Raw genomic sequence first — 17,462 nt, 5'->3', positions numbered from 1 at the left:
TGTTGTTGGTGAATTGCAGCCTAAGAGCATGGTGATCTGATAGGATACAAGGTATTATTTCAATCCTCTTGTATCTATTGAGGCTTGCTCTGTGACCTACGATGTGATCAATTTTGGAGAAGGTTCCATGGGGTTCAGAGAAGAAGGTATATTCTTCCTTGTTTGGGTGAAAGGTTCTATAGATATCTGTTAGATCCATTTGGCCCATGCATTGGTTAATGATGTTATTTCTCCGCTTAATTTCTGTTTCGATGACTTATCCTTCAGTGAGAGTTGGGTGTTGAAGTCTCCCACTATTATTGTGTGGGGATCGATGTGTGGTTTAAGCTTTTTTAGCAGATCTTTTACAAATGTGAGTGCCCTTGTATTGGGAGCATAGATGTTCAGAATTGCGATGTCATCTTGGTTGGCTTGACCTTAGATGAGTATGAAATATCCTTCCACATCCCTTTTGATTAATTTTGGTTGAAAGTCTATTTTGTTGGATATTAAAATGGGTACCCCTGCTTGCTTCTTGTGACCACTTGCTTGGAATATTTTTCCAACCTTTTACCCTTAGGTAATGCCTATCGTTATGGGTAAGATGTGTTTCTTGAATGTAGAAGAATGTTGGATCTTGTTTATGCACCCATTCAGTTAGTCTGTGTCTTTTTATTGGAGAATTGAGATCATTGATGTTGAGAGATATTAATGACCAGTGACTGTTAAGAGTCTTAATTTTGATGCTGTTTCCAGTCGAGTGTTTGTGTAGTTGTGTTTTTGCCATGGTATAGTTATCTATTTCCTGAATAATTTTGGTTGTAGCTTGACCCTTTGGGATGGAGTTTTTCTTCTAGTACCTTCTGTAAAGCTGGATTTGTGGATAGGTACTGTTTGAATTTGTTTTTGTCATGGAATATTTCGTTTTCTCCATCAATAGTTATTGAAAGTTTTGCTGGCTAAAGTAGTCTGGCCTGGCATCTATGGTTTCTTAGGGCTTGCAGGATCTCTGTCCAGGCCCTTCTTGCTTTTATGGTCTCCGCTGAGAATTTGTGTGTAATTCTGATAGGTTTGCCATTATATGTTATTTGGCCCTTTTCCTTTGCAGCTTTTAATATTTTTTGTTGTTGTTGTTCTGTATGTTTTGTGTTTTGATTATTATGTGACGGGCAGTTTTTATAATTTCTGGTCAATTCTATTTGGTGTTCTGTAGGCCTCTTGTATGTTTATAGGCATCTCTTTCTTTAGATTAGGGAAATTTTCTTCTATGATTTTATTGAGAATAGTTTCTAGGCCTTGGAGTCTAATATCTTCTCTTTTTTCAATGCCTATTATCCTCAGATTTCTTCTTTTCATGGTGTCCATAATCTCTTGGATGTTTTGTGTCAGGAGTTTTCCAGATTTGGCATTTTCTTTAATGGTTGCTTCAAGATCTGTGATTGTATCTTCTAGATCTGAGATTCGTTCTTCTATCTCTTGGATTCTATTAGGAAAGCTCACCTCTGTGTTGCTCACCTTCTTCTCTGCGGTCTTATGTTCTTGTTTTTCTTCTGTCTGTGTTTATCATTGAATCCATTTTCATTTTCAGATCTTGAACTGATTTTTTTTATTTCTTTCATTTGATTGTTTGTATATTCTTAGTTTCTTCCATTGCCTATTTATAGGTCTTCAGAGCTTGAACTGTTTTATTGATATCTTTCATCTGATTGTTTTAATTTTCCTGAAAATTTTCCAGTTTCACTCTATGTGCTTCTTTTATGTCTCTCATGTGTTTGACTGCGTCTTCCTGCATTTGATTACGAATTTTATTTGTTTCCTCCATTATCATCCTCATTGCTAAGGATTTGAAGTCATTTTCTTGTATTTCCGTTGTATTTGAGTTCTCTGGGTTGTTTTCTTTGGGATATCTGGAAACTGGAATGCCATGTAATTTTGTTTTGTTTTGTTTTGTTTTTTTTTTTTTGCGTATGCTTTTACACTGTCCTTTAGACATGTTGCCATCTTTGTTTTTGTTGGGTAGTTTCCAGAGTTGGATGGAGGGAGTCTGATGATAGATTAACTTGTTTTCTCATGATTTCCCTAGGATGGAATCTCTAATACTTCTCTGGTGTGGATGGTAGGAGGTTAGTCCTGTTGGTTTGGACTCTCAGAGCCAGTGATCCTCAGCTCCCCTGTGCTGTGGGTCCTGCAATCGTTCTGAGTCTCTGAATGAGAGTTGTGTCACCCAAGGTATCCACAGCCTTCTGTGTCCCCTGCCAAGTCCAGCCAGGAACACTGGGCCTGAACCACGGGCCGAACTCAACTAGATTCTCAGGGCCTGAACCCTCTGCTGAGATCAGCTAGGGATTCTGGGCCCAAAATGCACACAGGGTCCAGCCATAATTTTTGGTCTGGGACTGTGCACCAACCTCAGCTAGGGGCTTTGTCCCAAAGTGTGTGCTGTGGTCAGTTATTGACTCAGGGCCCAAACTGTCTGCCAAGCTCAGCCAGGAATTCTGGATTCAAACTGCACACTGTGTCCAACCAGAGTCTTAGAGCCGGGACTGTGCCTAAAGTTCAGTTAGAGTCCCTGGGCCCAATCTGTCTGCCAAGCACAGTTAGGGACTCTGGCCCCAAACTTCACGCCGAGCTCCATCCGAGTCTCTGGTGCAGAATTGTGCACTGAGCTCAGCCAGGGATTCTGGACTCACACTGAGCACTGAGTTCAGCCTGGAACTCTGGGCCTAAACTGCGTGGATAGTCCAGCCAGAGTCTTAGGGCCACTGAGCTTGTGCGCACAGCTCAGCTGGAGTCTCTGGGCCCAATCTGCCTGGCAAGTCCAGCTTGGGCCTCTAGGCTGAATCTACGTGCTGACCTCAGCCTGCGTCAGTGCCCCAGAACTGCCCGCGGAGCTGATCTAGTGTCTCGGGCAGAACTGCTTGCTGAGCTGAGCCAGTGCCTCCGGTGGAACCGAGCACTCTGCCCAGCCTGCCCCACAGCAGGAGAACTACGGTTGCACTGAGCTAGCACCTGTGGAACCGAGGTCTCTGCCCAGCTTGCGCCACAGCAGGGGAGCTGTGGCTGCACTGAGCTAGTGCCTTGTGCAGAATTGCTTGCTGAGCTTAGCCAGCATCTCCACGGCACTGCACACTGAGCTGACCCCGGGACTCTGGGGCCGAACTGCCCGCCGAGTCCAGTCTGGGTCCCAAGGCACAATGCGACCCAAATCCTGCCCAGAGTCCCCTCTGCCACAGCCACTCCCACAGGCCACCACACCAATTGCCTCCACCAGAGGGCTCTGAGCTGCAAACCTCAACCACCGCGGCTGCTGACGCTGGTGTTGCTGGTTCTTCCTCTGCTGCTGCTGCCTCTGCCGCTGCTGCTCAGATCCGAGTAAATCTGCGCTCCTCCCATGTGCAGGGGCACTCAGGTCCTCTGCACCCTGGTCTCTCTGAACTGTGCAGCACTCCCGCTGCTGTGGTGTGGGGACCGTGGTGTTCCTTGCTCAGAAATCTGTGTAATTCCCTGAATTGTTCACTGGAGCCTCCAGAGACATTCCACACTTCTTGCCGCCATCTTGGATCCCTCTCCCTTGCAGCTTTTAATATTTTTTCTTTGTTCTGTATGCTTTGTGTTTTGATTATTATGTGACTGGCAGTTTTTCTTTTCTGTTCTCTATTTGGTGTTCTGTAGGCCTCTTGTATGTTTCTAGGCATCTCTTTCTTTTGATTGGGGAAATTTTCTTCTATGATTTTGTTGAGAATAGTTTCTGGGCCTTGGAGTCTGATATTTTCTCTTTTTTCAATGCCTATTATCCTCAGATTTCTTCTTTTCATGGTGTCCTTAATTTCTTAGATGTTTTGGGTCAGGATTTTTGCAGATTCGGCATTTTCTTTAATGGTTGCTTCAAGATCTGTGAGTGTATCTTCTAGATCTGAGATTTCTTACTCCATCTCTTGAATTCTATTAGAAAAGCTCACCTCTGTGTTGCTCGCCTCCTTCTCTGAGGTCTCACATTCTCATATTTCTTCTGTCTGTGTGTTTATCATTGAATCCATTTCATCTTCTGATCATGAAATGATTTTTTTATTTCTTTCATCTGATTGTTTGTATATTCCTGAGTTTCTTCCATTGCCTATTTATAGGTCTTCAGAGCTTGAACCGTTTTATTGATTTCTTTCATCTGGTTGTTTGTATTTTCCTGAAATTTTTCCAGTTCCACTCTATGTGCTTCTTTTATGTCTCTCACCTGTTTGGCTGCATTTTCCTGCATTTGATTACGAATTTAATTTGTTTCCTCTATTATCATCCTCATTGCTAAGGATTTGAGGTCATTTTCTAGTATTTCCCTTGTGTTTGAGTTCTCTGGGTTGTTTTCTTTGGGATAGCTGGAAACCGGAGGTGCCGTATTGTTTTTGTTTTTGTTTTTGTTTTGTTTTGTTTTTTTGCATATGCTTTTACGCTGTCCTTTAGACATCTTGCCATCTCTGTTTTTGTTGGGTAGCTTCCATAGTTGGGTGCAGGGAGTCTGATGATAAGCCCAAAGTGCATGCTGTGGTCAGTTATAGACTCAGGACCCGAACTGTCCACCAAGCTCAGCCAGGAATTCTGGATTCAAACTGTGCACCCTGTCAAACCAGAGTCTGAGAGCTGGGACTGTGCCAAATGCTCAGCTAGAATCTCTGGGCCCACCTCTCCCCCAAGCACAGTTAGGGACTCTGGCCCCAAACTGCACGGCCAAGCTCCGCCCAAGTCTCAGGGGCGGAATTGCTCATGAAGTTAAGCCAGGGACTCTGGACCCACACTGCACGCCGAATTCAGCCTGGGACTCAGGGGCGCAATTGTACACAAAGCTCAGCTAGAGTCACTGGATCCAACCTGCTCAGAAAGTCCAGCTAGGGACTCGGGGCCGAATGTGCATGCTGACCTCAGCCTGCGTCAGAGCAGCAGAACTGCATGCTGAGCTGAGCTAGTGTCTTGGACAAAACTGCTCACTGAGATGATCTATTGCCTCGGGCAGAACTGAGCACTGAGCCCAGCCTGCATCACAGCAGGGGATTTGCGGTTGAACTGAGCTAGCACCTAAGGCAAAACTGCATGCTGAGCTGGGTTACTATCTCCACGGCACTGCGCACTGAACTAAACTTGGGACTCAGAGGCTGAACTGTCTGCTGAGTCCAGTTTGGGTCTCAGGGACCACGCGACCCAAATCCTGCCCAGAGTTCCCTCTCCCGCAGCAACTCCCACCGGCCACCACACCAATCGCCTCCGCCGGAAGGCTCCGAGCTGCAAACCTCAGCCGCTGCTCCTGCTGCCGCTATTGTCATTGCTGCTGCTCCGATCTGAGAAAATCCGTGCTCCTCCCCTGTGTAGGCGCACCCAGGTCCTCTGCACCCTGGTCCCTTTGAACCATGGAGCACTCCTGCTGCAGTGGTGTGGGGACCTCGGTGTTCCTGGTTCACATATCTGTGCAATTCCCTGAAATGTTTACTGGAGCTTCTAAACATGGTCCACACTGCTTGCCGCCATCTTGGATTTCCTAAAAATAGTTTTCTAACACCCTTCAGAATCTATGGGTGGCCATGCAGAATGGAGGAAAATATTATTTACAGGCTTCAATGAATGAGAATGGCTGTAATTTCAGTCCTTGTCATAGTATGGAGATATGTGGGGCTATGTATACCACTAAGGTAAAACCGACTTCCATATTTTGAAAACAAACTTTAAAACTTATCTTCAAGATGTAGGAAAAAAAACCCATATGTACAAATTAGGCTTAATATCCCTTTTTGCGTGTCTTAAATTGTTTATATCTATTGCTAATTATTTTCTTTTAGTTGTTATTACCTTACAATGTTATGAAAATCAAATATTCAAATCCAAGATCCATTCACTTCCAAGCCTTTAACTATGAAAACACATCAGACTTTTCTTTTTCTTGTTATTTTATTTTTTACACAACTTATTAAGTTAATATTTAATTGTAATTTCTATAAAATGAAACAAAATTTGATTAATAAGATTCTCTTCCAATTTTCTCTGCTTTTTAAAACAACTCAGTTATTGTTTTTAATTTATAATACTTAATTACAAATTAAATGTTATATGTGCAAACTATAAGATATTTTCTTATATATCCAGGCATGCATACATACATGCTGTGTGATGAATACAAGAATCTAATTTATAAGCTCAAGCCCACTATTGTTTATCATGAGTGTTAAGAAGTAAAACTCCTTATTTTATAAAATTCAAAATAAGCAATAATACAATTAATTATAGTTAATCTGATAATCTGTTGCTCATTAATTACATATTTCTTTCTATAGTTCAAAGTTTGAATCTTCAGTGAATTTCTCCCCATTCCACACATTATGTCTCTGATAATCACTATTGGATTCCATGTTCCTCAGAGTGCTGCTGCATCCACTTAGTCAATGTATAAATATTACCTAGCTTTTGTCAGTATATATGTATTTAACATTTATATATTAAATGTACAATAAAATCTTCAGATAAAGAGACCAAAACAAAACAAAAGCAAACAAACAAAATGAGTTCCTGTCTCACAAACATGTCTGTCAGATATACTAGGCCAGTAGGCTGAAGATGATGCTTTAACATTATTGAGAGTTTTGAGTGACTGTTCAGGCAGCAGTCTCTGTCATTTTTTTTTTTTTTTCAATTTGGAAGCTGGTAACCTGCAGTTCCTGTTTACTCAGGTAATTAATTTTATTCCTTTTCAAGTCTCCAATGGGGTAGAAGACCAGATAGTTTCATTTTATAGTTAACTTTAGTTGTTTAGGGGTTAAGATATTTTTTGGCCTAGATGTTTTAAGTTGATAGATATGAGTTATGATAGATATTGAAGGACAGAACTTATTTGATTGGTTTTTATTGTGTACTGACATTAAATGGTATATTTCACAAAAAAATTACTGAGGCATCTAATTATAAATAGTTGTATAGAGTTTGATTTCTTTAGACTAAATTCTATTGTCTTTTTTTTTGTTGTTGTTGTTAATATGCACAATTGCAACAAAAAGCCTGTGTGAAGTTGTATTTATGTTAAAAGATAAATGATCCAGCAATCATCCGTGAAGATTCTCTAGTAATTTCCTGGTTTGGTCTATAATTCAGTTTGTTTTAATACCCCACAGAAATTTCCCCATGTATTATATTACATCTGATCTTGCTTTTACATTTCTTCCAATCACGTTGTCCTTCATGTTCATCATTCTTATAGGAAATGATAAAACTTTATCCTATTATTAAGTCAACAAATGATGCTCTTACTGTGAAATTATATATGTACTTATAATCTCTAGTGCACAAAAATGTGCCTATATTTGGGCTTTTGAGAATAATGTTGCAACAATTTTAGGAATGGAAATAACATTTTCATCTATTGATTTTTTTCCATGAGATCTCTCTCTCTCTCTCTCTCTCTCTCTCTCTCTCTCTCTCTCTCTCTCTCTCTCTCTCTTCTTTCTCTCTTTCTCTCTCTCTCTCTCTCACACACACACACACACACACACACACACATATTTTTGCATGATCAAGGAATGTACTCACTTATATATGTAAGTGCAAAGGCCATGGGTCTATGTTAAACATATTACTATGTTTCCTTCCTGATTTAAAAATAAAAACAAAAATATAACAAAACAAAACAAAACAAACAAACAAAAAAAAACCAGTCTCTTTCTGACTATGTAGCTCATCCTTTTCCCTGGAGTGGATGACTAGCAAGCTCAAAGATCTACTTTACTTTTACTACCTCCCTAAGTCAAGAACTGAAGACATTCAATATTTCATTTGTTTTCCACATGTGTGGTGAATACCCCAACTGAGACACTCACACTTGCATAGCATATGCTCTAATCATTTGTCAATGTCTCACATCACTGATTCCATTTTAAAATAGAGTTCCAGGGATACCATGTGTACATAATATGGTATAATTTCATTCAATAATTAGGCACTTTCATGTTGTTTTCAATAATTACTGTGCATCATTTGCATTTTTGACCTTATGTGATCACTGCCTATTCTATTTTTTGTAACAAAATAGTTATCTTTGGCTTAACAATACGATTTTAACTGGTATGAACCCATTGTAATCTATGCATCTTTGGTGATTAATAAAAATGTCTTTTATGTAACTGGATAATGTCTGTATAACTTCTTTCTAAGTTGTCCAATTTTGCCTAAATTTAGTAATAATATAGTGGTGCTTACAGTTAGCATGTCCAAGCCATCCTGTTCAAGGAGCTCATTAGGCATGCGGGCTTTCTTGGAGGTGACCTGCTATTTTGTAATGCCTGTATGATGATGAACACCCAGAATTGCTTCCAGCCTCTGGCACAATGTCAAGAACCATTGATTTGGGGAAGTTCAATAGGCATGGGAGATCTCTGGAAGGGACCAAGTATTTTACAAGGTCTGTACCATGATTCACCCCAGAATTGCTTCCAACCACTGACAATCCCACTGACAATTGTGAACTACTGCATCTCTCTAAAATCTGGTATCGAACACAAACATGGTGGTGCATACCTCTAATCCCAACACTCAGGGAAACAGAGACAGGTGGAATGCTGTGAGTCTAAGCCAGGCCTGGTCTACAGCATGAATCTATGACAGCCAAGGTTACACAGAGAAACCATGTCTCAAACAAACAAACAAACAAATACACACACACACACACACACACACACACACACACACACATATCTGGCAATGGTGTGATCTGTCACTTTCAGGGTATTCACCAATTCTGACTGAATAAAATATCTACAGGATATTGTTGAGGATGTTCTGCTGTTCAGATGAATTAATACCTGATTATAGAATTCCTGGTTTGATTCAAATAGGTTTAAAAGGTAAATTGTTTTAGATCTTCTAAAACAATTTTAGATATTCTATGGCTGCAATAACTTCTTTGTGGACCTCCAGATGCCTCAGTAGGGGATAGCCTTGAAGCAGATTTGTGGCCTCAGATAAGACTTCTCTCCAGATGGCACCACAAATGCTGGTATACACCATAAATATAGGTAAGTTTATTTAAACTTTTCATGAACCCAAGATATAATTGGGCTACCTAGAAATGTCTAAATTAAAGATGAGCCTTAATGTCTAAATATATAAACTATTCTGTTATAATTCCTTATACCTTGTCACTTTGTGGCATCATACACTGTCATTTTAAGTTTACTCTTTTTATTGGAATGAAAGACAGACAAAATTACAGTCCTGAACTCATTATGAACTAAGAGATACATAGAAAATATGTAGCTAGGTCCATCGTAATTGAAAAGTCATATATTCTTGTAAGTTGTAGACCCTGTTAACCTTTAAGCCTTGTCAATCTTTGTCACTCTGAACTCACTATGAACTTATTTGATGGATATATAAATGAGAAACATTTAGTTTTAAAACATTTAACCTGTTGTATTTTAGAATTCATCTGTTTTTGTTATTAACTGCCTTTTTTGACTATGAGGTATTCCCTTTTCTCTGAGGTATAAGTACGATGTCCAACAATAAATGGCGTTGACATTGGTAAACTTAACTTCTTCTAGTTGAGGTTAAGATGCCTGACTTTATCTACCATTTCTCTTAATTGTATGTGTGTATAAGTGGTTTATTTTCTATCTCGTTCTTATTTCTTGTTTCCCTGTAAATTCACAAATAAGGTATCAGACTCAGGGATCCCCTCTTAGACAAACAGGCATACTTTAGCTTACTAGAGATCTCCACAGGAAGGCCTATTTACAGACCAAAGAGCTTCCTTTTGGGAGATCCAAGATGATGGTGCCTAACACATACCTTGTTTGAGCAGCATGAGAACAGTGGACATTCAGTAACACAAGGATTGATCTGAGACCCATGAAACAACAGCACCAGTAACCCATCAGATAAAAGGGCTCCAAATTGTGTGGAACAGGGTAAAGACCCAGGTCTCCATGGGTCCTAGGGCTAGTGCCACACATCTGGCTGTCAAGCAGCCGCCAAGCTCCTAGGCTCACACACTCGCCTGGATGGCAGGCATCTTCTCAATTTCCAGGGCACAGAAAAAGACTCTGTTCCTGAAAACATCAGTGTCTGTGGGTCCTAGCCCTGAGAAGACACCACAGACTAGTGTGGTGGATCTGATAATGGACAACCAAGAAAACCCACTGAAAACACTGGCAGGCCAAACAACCACTTGTGTCCCTGGGTGTGGGCGTGCACTCAACTGGCTAGCCAGCAGCATCTGAATTCTCATGGCACAGAAAGAGCTTTTACTCCTGAAAATGACAGTGTCTGTGGACCTTAGCCCCAAGCAGACAACACAGACTAGAACACAAGTGTATCTGACAACAAGCCACCCAGCAAACTCCATGTGTCCAAGCAGCCATGGAACATCATCTCCAACCATAGACATTACAATGGGAAGAGGTCAGCATAAGAACACAAGTAAAAAACCCCAGGTCCTTCAACATCACAAGAAATCAGCAGTCCCACCACCACAACAAGCCCTGGAGATTGCTATCATAGGTGAGGCAGAAAAGAAGAATTTCAAATCTGAGGTTGTGAAAATGATAAAGGCCTTAAAGGAGAAAAATAAATCCTTCAAACTAGAACAGGAATATGAAAAGAAAAGGGAAGAATTGAACAAAATGCTCGAAGAAATTAGCAAAACACAGGAAACTACAATCAAAAAGGGGAAGGAATAAATAAAAGATTTCAAGACCTAGAAATGGAGATAAAAGCTATAAAGAAAACACAATCTGAGCTAATCCTGGAATTAGAAAACTCGAAAAGTACAGGATCTACAGACCCAAACATTAACAGAATTCCAAGATATCAAAGAAAGAATATCAAGGATAGAAGATATGACTGAAAATATGGAAACAGCAGTCAAAGAAAATGTTAAATCTAAAAAGCTCCTGACACAAAATAATCAAGAAATCTGGGCCACTACGAAAAGACCAAACCTAAGAATCATAGGGATAGAAGAAAAAAAAGACCTCCAACAGCAAGGCTCAGAAAATATTTTCAACAAAATCATGGAAGAAAACTTCCCTAACCTAAAGAACAAAATGCCCATAAATATACAAGAAGCCTATAGAACTCCAAATAGACTGGACCAGAAAAGAAAATCTTCCCTCCACATAATAATCAAAAAAGTACTAAGTGTACAGAACAAAGAAAGAATATTAAAAGCTTCAAGAGAAAAAGGCCAAGTCACATATTAAGACAAACCTATCAGAATTACACCTGATTTCTCAACAGAGACTATGAAAGCAAGAAGGGCTTAGACAGATATCATGCAGACTACAAGAGACTACAGATGCCAACCCAGGTTACTGTGCCCAGCAAAACTTTCAATTCCCTAGACAAAAAAAGTAAAATATTCCATGACAAGCCAAATTTAAACAGTACCTAACCACAAATCCAGCTTTATGGAAGATACTAGAAGGAAAACTCCAACCCAAGGACGGTAACTTTATACAGGGAAACAAAGGAAACAAATAACACCACATCCACAAAAATAAAAGATGGGAAGCTCTCTCTCTCTCTCTCTCTCTCTCTCTCTCTCTCTCTCTCTCTCTCTCTCTTTCTCTCTCTCTCTCCCTCCCTTCCTCATTCCCACTCTCCCTCCCTCCATCCCTCCCTTTCACTATCAACATCAAAATAATGGGAACCATAGCCCCCAGTCATTAATATTTCTCAACATCAATGGCCTCAACTCCCTAACGAAGAGACACAGGCTAACAAAATGGATGCATAAACAGGATCCACTATTCTGTTGCATACAAGAAACACACCTCAGCAATAAAGATGAACATTACCTTAAAGGGTTGGAAAAAGGTATTCCAAGCAAATGGACTAAAGAAACAGGCTGGAGCAACCATGCTAGTATCTAATAATGTACAGTTTCAACCAAAACTAATCAAAAGAGGTGGGGAAGGACATTTCATACTCATCAAAGGAAAAATACTCCAACACAATGTCTGAATTTTGAACACTGATGCCTCAAATAAAGGAGCACCCACATTCATAAAAGAAACATTACTAAAGCTGAAATCACACATCAAATCCTACAATTAATAGTGGAAACTTCAACACCCCACTCTCACCAATACATAGATCACTGTGGATGGAACTAAGTAGAGATAAAACAGAATTAATAGCCATCATGAATTAAATGAACCTAACTAATATATACATAACTTTTCACCCAAACATGAAAGAATTTATCTTCTTCTCAGGACTTCATGGAACCTTCTCTAGAATTGATCATATACTTGTGCACATAAAAAACCTCAACAGATACAAAAATATCAAAATAGTGCCTTTCATCTTATCAGACCACCATGGATGTAAACTTGAAGTGAATAACAGCAGAAGCAATAGAAAGCCTACAAACTCATGGAAAGTGAACAATTCCCTACTCAGTGGTATCTGGGTAAGGAACAAAATAAAAAAAGAAAGCAAAAATTTCCTAGAATTCAATGAAACTGGAAGCATAATGTACCCAAACTTATGGGATACAATGAAAGCAGTGCTAACATTAAAGTTCATAGCACTAAGTGCCTTTATAATGAAATTGGAGAGATCCCATACCTGCAATTTAACAGCACACCTGAAAGCTCTAGAACTAAAGGAAGTAGACACACCAAAGAGGAGTAGATGACTAGAAATCATTAAACTCAGGACTGAAATCAATAAATTAGAAACAAAGAGAACAGCTAAAAGGGTCAACAAAACCAGGACCTTGTTCTTTGAAAAATCAACAAGATGGAAAAATCCTTAGTCAAATTAGCTAAAAGGCAGAGGGAGAGTATTCAAATCAACAAAATCAGAAATGAAAAAGGAGACATAACAATAGACAGTGAGGAAATCCAAAAAATTATTGGGCCATAATTCACAAGCCTATGTGCCACAAAATTTGAAAACGTAAATGAAATGGACAATTTTCTTGATAGACACCAACTACCAAAATTGAATCATGATCAGGTAAAAAATTAAACAGTCCTATATCTCCTAAGGAGATTGGGGCAGTCATCAAAAGTCTTCCAAGCAAAAAAAAAAAAAAAAAAAGCACAGGCCTGATGGATTCAGCAGAGAATTCTTCCAAACCTTCAAAGAAGAGCTAATACCAATTCTCTTTAAACTATTCCACAAAAGAGAAACAGAAGGAACATTACCAAACTATGAGGACACAGTCACCTTGATACCTAAACCACAGAAAGACTCCACAAAGAAAAAGAGTTTCAGATGAATTTCTTTTATGAATATTGACACAAAAATACTCAGTAAAATACTCGCAAACTGAATCCAAGAACACATCAAGAATATCATCCACAATAAACAACTAGGCTTCATTCCAAGCATGCAGGGATGGTTTAACATACAGAAATTCTTCAATGTAATTCACCATATAAACAAACTGAAAGAAAACCCTACTATTATCTCCTTAAATGCCAAAAAAAGCATTTGACGAAGTCCAACATCTATTCATTTTAAAAGTCCTGGAGCGAGCAGGAATACAAGGCACATACCTCAACATATTAAAGGCAATATACCACGAACCCTAACCAACATCAATCTAAATGGAAAGAAACTTAAATCAATTCCACTGAAATCAGGGAAAAGAAAAGTCTTTCCACTCTTTCAATATCTCTTCAATATAGTACTGAAGTCCTAGCTAGAGCAATAAGGCAACTAAAGGAGATCAAGGGGATACAAATAGGAAAGAAAGAAATCAAAGTATCACTATTTGCAGACAGCATGATAGTATACAAATGTGAGCCTAAAAATTCTACCTAGGAACTCCTGCAGCTAATAAATACTTTCAGCAAAGTGGCTGGCTACAATTTAAACTTAAAAAAAAAATCAGGTGCCCTGCTGTATACAAATGACAAACAGGCTGAGAAAGAAATTAGGAAAACTACCTTTCACAATAGCCACAAATAATATAAACTATCTTGGCAGAACTTTAACCAAGCAAGTGAAAGACTTACATGAAAAAATCCAAGTCTATAAAGAAAGAACTTGAATAAGATATCAGAAGACGGAAAGATCTCCCATGTTTTTGGATCAGAAAAAGAGGAACACTCCTACATTGCTGGTGGAAGTGCAAACTTTTACAATGACTTTGGAAATCATTTTGCTGCTGTCTTAAGAGATTATGAATAAGTCTACCTCAAGACCCAGCCATACCACTCCTGGGAATATACTCTAACGGTGTTCCAGCATACAACAAGGAACTTTGCTCAACTATGTTTACAGCAACTTTATTCATAATAGCCAGAATCTGAAAACAACCTAGATGTCCCTCAACTGAAGAATGGATAAAGAAACTCTGGTGCATTTGCACAATGGAATACTTTACAGCTATCAAAAACAAGGAAATCTTGGAATTTGCAGATGCCCTAAGTGAGATAACAAAGGCCCAGAAAGACATGCACGGTATATACTCACTCATAAGCAGATATTAGGGACTTAGTACAGGATAACCATATTACAAAACAGAGATGGATACACCAACCAAAGACCATGTATGATATGGACCTACACCCCCTGCTCAGATAGGCAACACAGTCTCTTGTGGGTCCCACAATAAGGATTGTAGGGACTGCTTCTGATATAGACTCTGGCCTTCCAATATTTATCACTTCCCCTTTTGCAAGGTGGCCCTGCCAGGCCACAGAGGAAGAGAACACAGGTATTACAGATGAGACCTTATAGGCAGAAGTAAGTTGTTAGGAGAGGATGGCTCCCTATCTGAGGACTAGGGGAGAGAAGGAGAGGGGATGTGGGAGGAATGATGGAATATGGAGTTGATGAGGGAGGAGATTACAATTGTGATGTAAAGAATTCAAACTGCAAAACAAGCAGGTAACTTGTAGTACTAAACCTGCTACATGAGAATGGCTCTGAGACTGGCTAAGACAAGAATGTACATGCATACACAAGGCTTCTTATTGGTCACAGAATCCATGTGACTTATTATTGGATGCCATTCTTCATATGGCATGAATGAAGATTAGGAGATGTCTTCTGCTAATACTAAGAGCAGAGAACAAGCCTTAATTGTTCTGTGTATAATGTATACCTCACATATTTATAATTTTAGGACTGTATAGTGCTTGTGAGAATTTATGTTTTCAGAACAAAAGAACCAGACACTGAAGATGGATCAGAATTGAAGAATTCATTTCTCTCAACATGCAGGATGCTGACATCCTGCATCCTTCATGATCCAGCCCCAAGAGCTTCAGTTGCTGTTTTTCATAAGAACAGGACAGCTTGCAGGAGAGCTTCAAAAACAGCTTCCATACAAATTTGTCTAGTGTTTTAGATTGTCCCCCACAGGACTTCTATTAAGCATGGAATTTCTCAAAATTTGGAAACTGGACCACAAAGGCTATTCCTGGCTTCATTAAGCATGGCCCCTATTTTATTCTGGCCCCCACAAAGGTACTCTTTGCCTTAATCAGCCAGAAAACACTTTAAGAGAATGATGCACCATTTCCCCTAAGGGGACATTGGGTAGGTTTATGTTTACTCTCTTGGGCTACAGATGCTTATTTTCATTGCAAATTGCTTATAAGTTATGATTGGTTTTATTCAGAGAGAAAACAAGGCTAGACTCAGGGATGTCTCTCATACACTATCATTTTTTAAATATGAAGATATAGGGTTGAATAGGAAAAAAAAGGGGTATATAGAAATATGTAGGGATGATAGGACAAAAAGTAGATTATTGACTCTACCTCTCAACCTAAAGCCTTATTTGTTACTAGTAAAAAGAATAATTTTCATTCATTGCTATGGAATTTTGTATATTGATACAAAATAAGATTAACTGTGATACATTTATTTGGAATTCAAATTTAAGACTATTCCCCACACATTTTATATTTCTACTCTAATATGAGATATTGAGCCCATCAACTCAATTATAATACAAAGTTTACTTCCAATATCTGGAAAGTGCTGTTGCAGGCTGATTAGGATAGTTAAGTAATACAAGTGAACTGTTAGTTGTTCAAATTATGGTCATGTCAACTACCAGCCTATTTTTAATCACATGAATATAAATTCTAGGTTTAACAGATAGATTATGATCCTATATATAGATAAGTTAAAACATATAATGTCTTCAAAGCCTCAGACACCTACAGAATGTGGCATATAAATATGTTTCTATTATTTTAAATGTTAACTTCTGATAACACCCAGCCTACGTCAAGAAAATGATGAGAAATAAAGAACCTCCTTATGGAGATGGCTTCATGTGGCAAACAATCCACTGGGCAAAATGTCCTCAGTTCTGTCACAGACAAAATTCTACCTAAAAAGGGGCAAGCTTGGATACAGGCACAGTCCATGGCCAAACTCTGCCATGACAGGGTACGCAAGTCATCAATAGTTGCTGTCTCACAATATGTCTGTCAGGTATATTGAGCAAGAAGGCTGAAGATGATGCTTTAGTGTTATAGAGAGTTTTGGTGACTGTTTAGGCAGCAAACTGTCTCTGTTCTTTCTTTCTTTCTTTCTTTCTTTCTTTCTTTCTTTCTTTCTTTCTTTCTTTCTTTCTTTCTTTTTTCCTTTCCTTTTCATTTTGGAAGCTGCTAACTTGCACTTCTGGTTCACTCAAGTAATTAAGTTTCACTCCTTCATGTATTGTTCTTGGTTGGTGTAAACATTGAACCCTACCCAGATCTAGCGAGTGGACAGGACATTCTCCACAGTTGAGTGAAGAGTGGGGACTGACTTTCACATGAACTCTGGTGCCCTATATTTGACCACATCCCCTTGATAGGGAAGCCTGGTGGCACACAGAGGAAGGATAGCAGGCTACCAAGAAGAGACTTGATACCCTATGAGCATATACAGGGGGAAGAGGTCCCCCTCAGTCACAGTCATAGGAGACTGGAATAGGGTGAAAGTGGGAGGGAGCGAGGAATGGGAGTATAGAAGGGATGGGATAACAATTGAGATGTAATATAAATTAATAAAAAAGTTCATTCCTTCTTAAGTCTCTGATGGTGTTGAATACCAGATAGTTTAGTATTACAATTAACCTTACCTGTTTAGGGGCTAAGATGTTTTTAGGTCTAGATAGAGTATTTTAGTTAACAGAGAAGACATATGATAGATATTGATTCTTATTCAGAATTTTAGGCTCACCAAGACAGGAAAGATATTTTCTACAAGGTTCCCAAATGCAAGCCAAAACTCGTTGAATGTAACATTCATATGATCCCTGGTTGTTTCATGGTTCTTCTTGCTGTATGTAATTTTTCTGCTTACATGTAATAATATAAATGTATATGCCACAATAAAATAAAAATAAAATCTTTTTTAAAAAGAAAAGTATAGAAAATAGGACCCAGATTTCTGACACAGATAGAAGCAAATATAGCAACAACAACAAAATCAGCAACAGCAGCAGCAGCAGCAGCCTTCTTTTATGACCCCCTTCAGTTTCTGCTAGAAGCAGT

The sequence above is a fragment of the Acomys russatus genome, chromosome 18 (assembly GCF_903995435.1).
Source record: "Acomys russatus chromosome 18, mAcoRus1.1, whole genome shotgun sequence".
NCBI classification, from domain to species: Eukaryota; Metazoa; Chordata; class Mammalia; order Rodentia; family Muridae; genus Acomys; species Acomys russatus.
The sequence above is the reverse complement of the archived record's forward strand: the minus strand, read 5'-3'. Positions refer to the sequence as shown.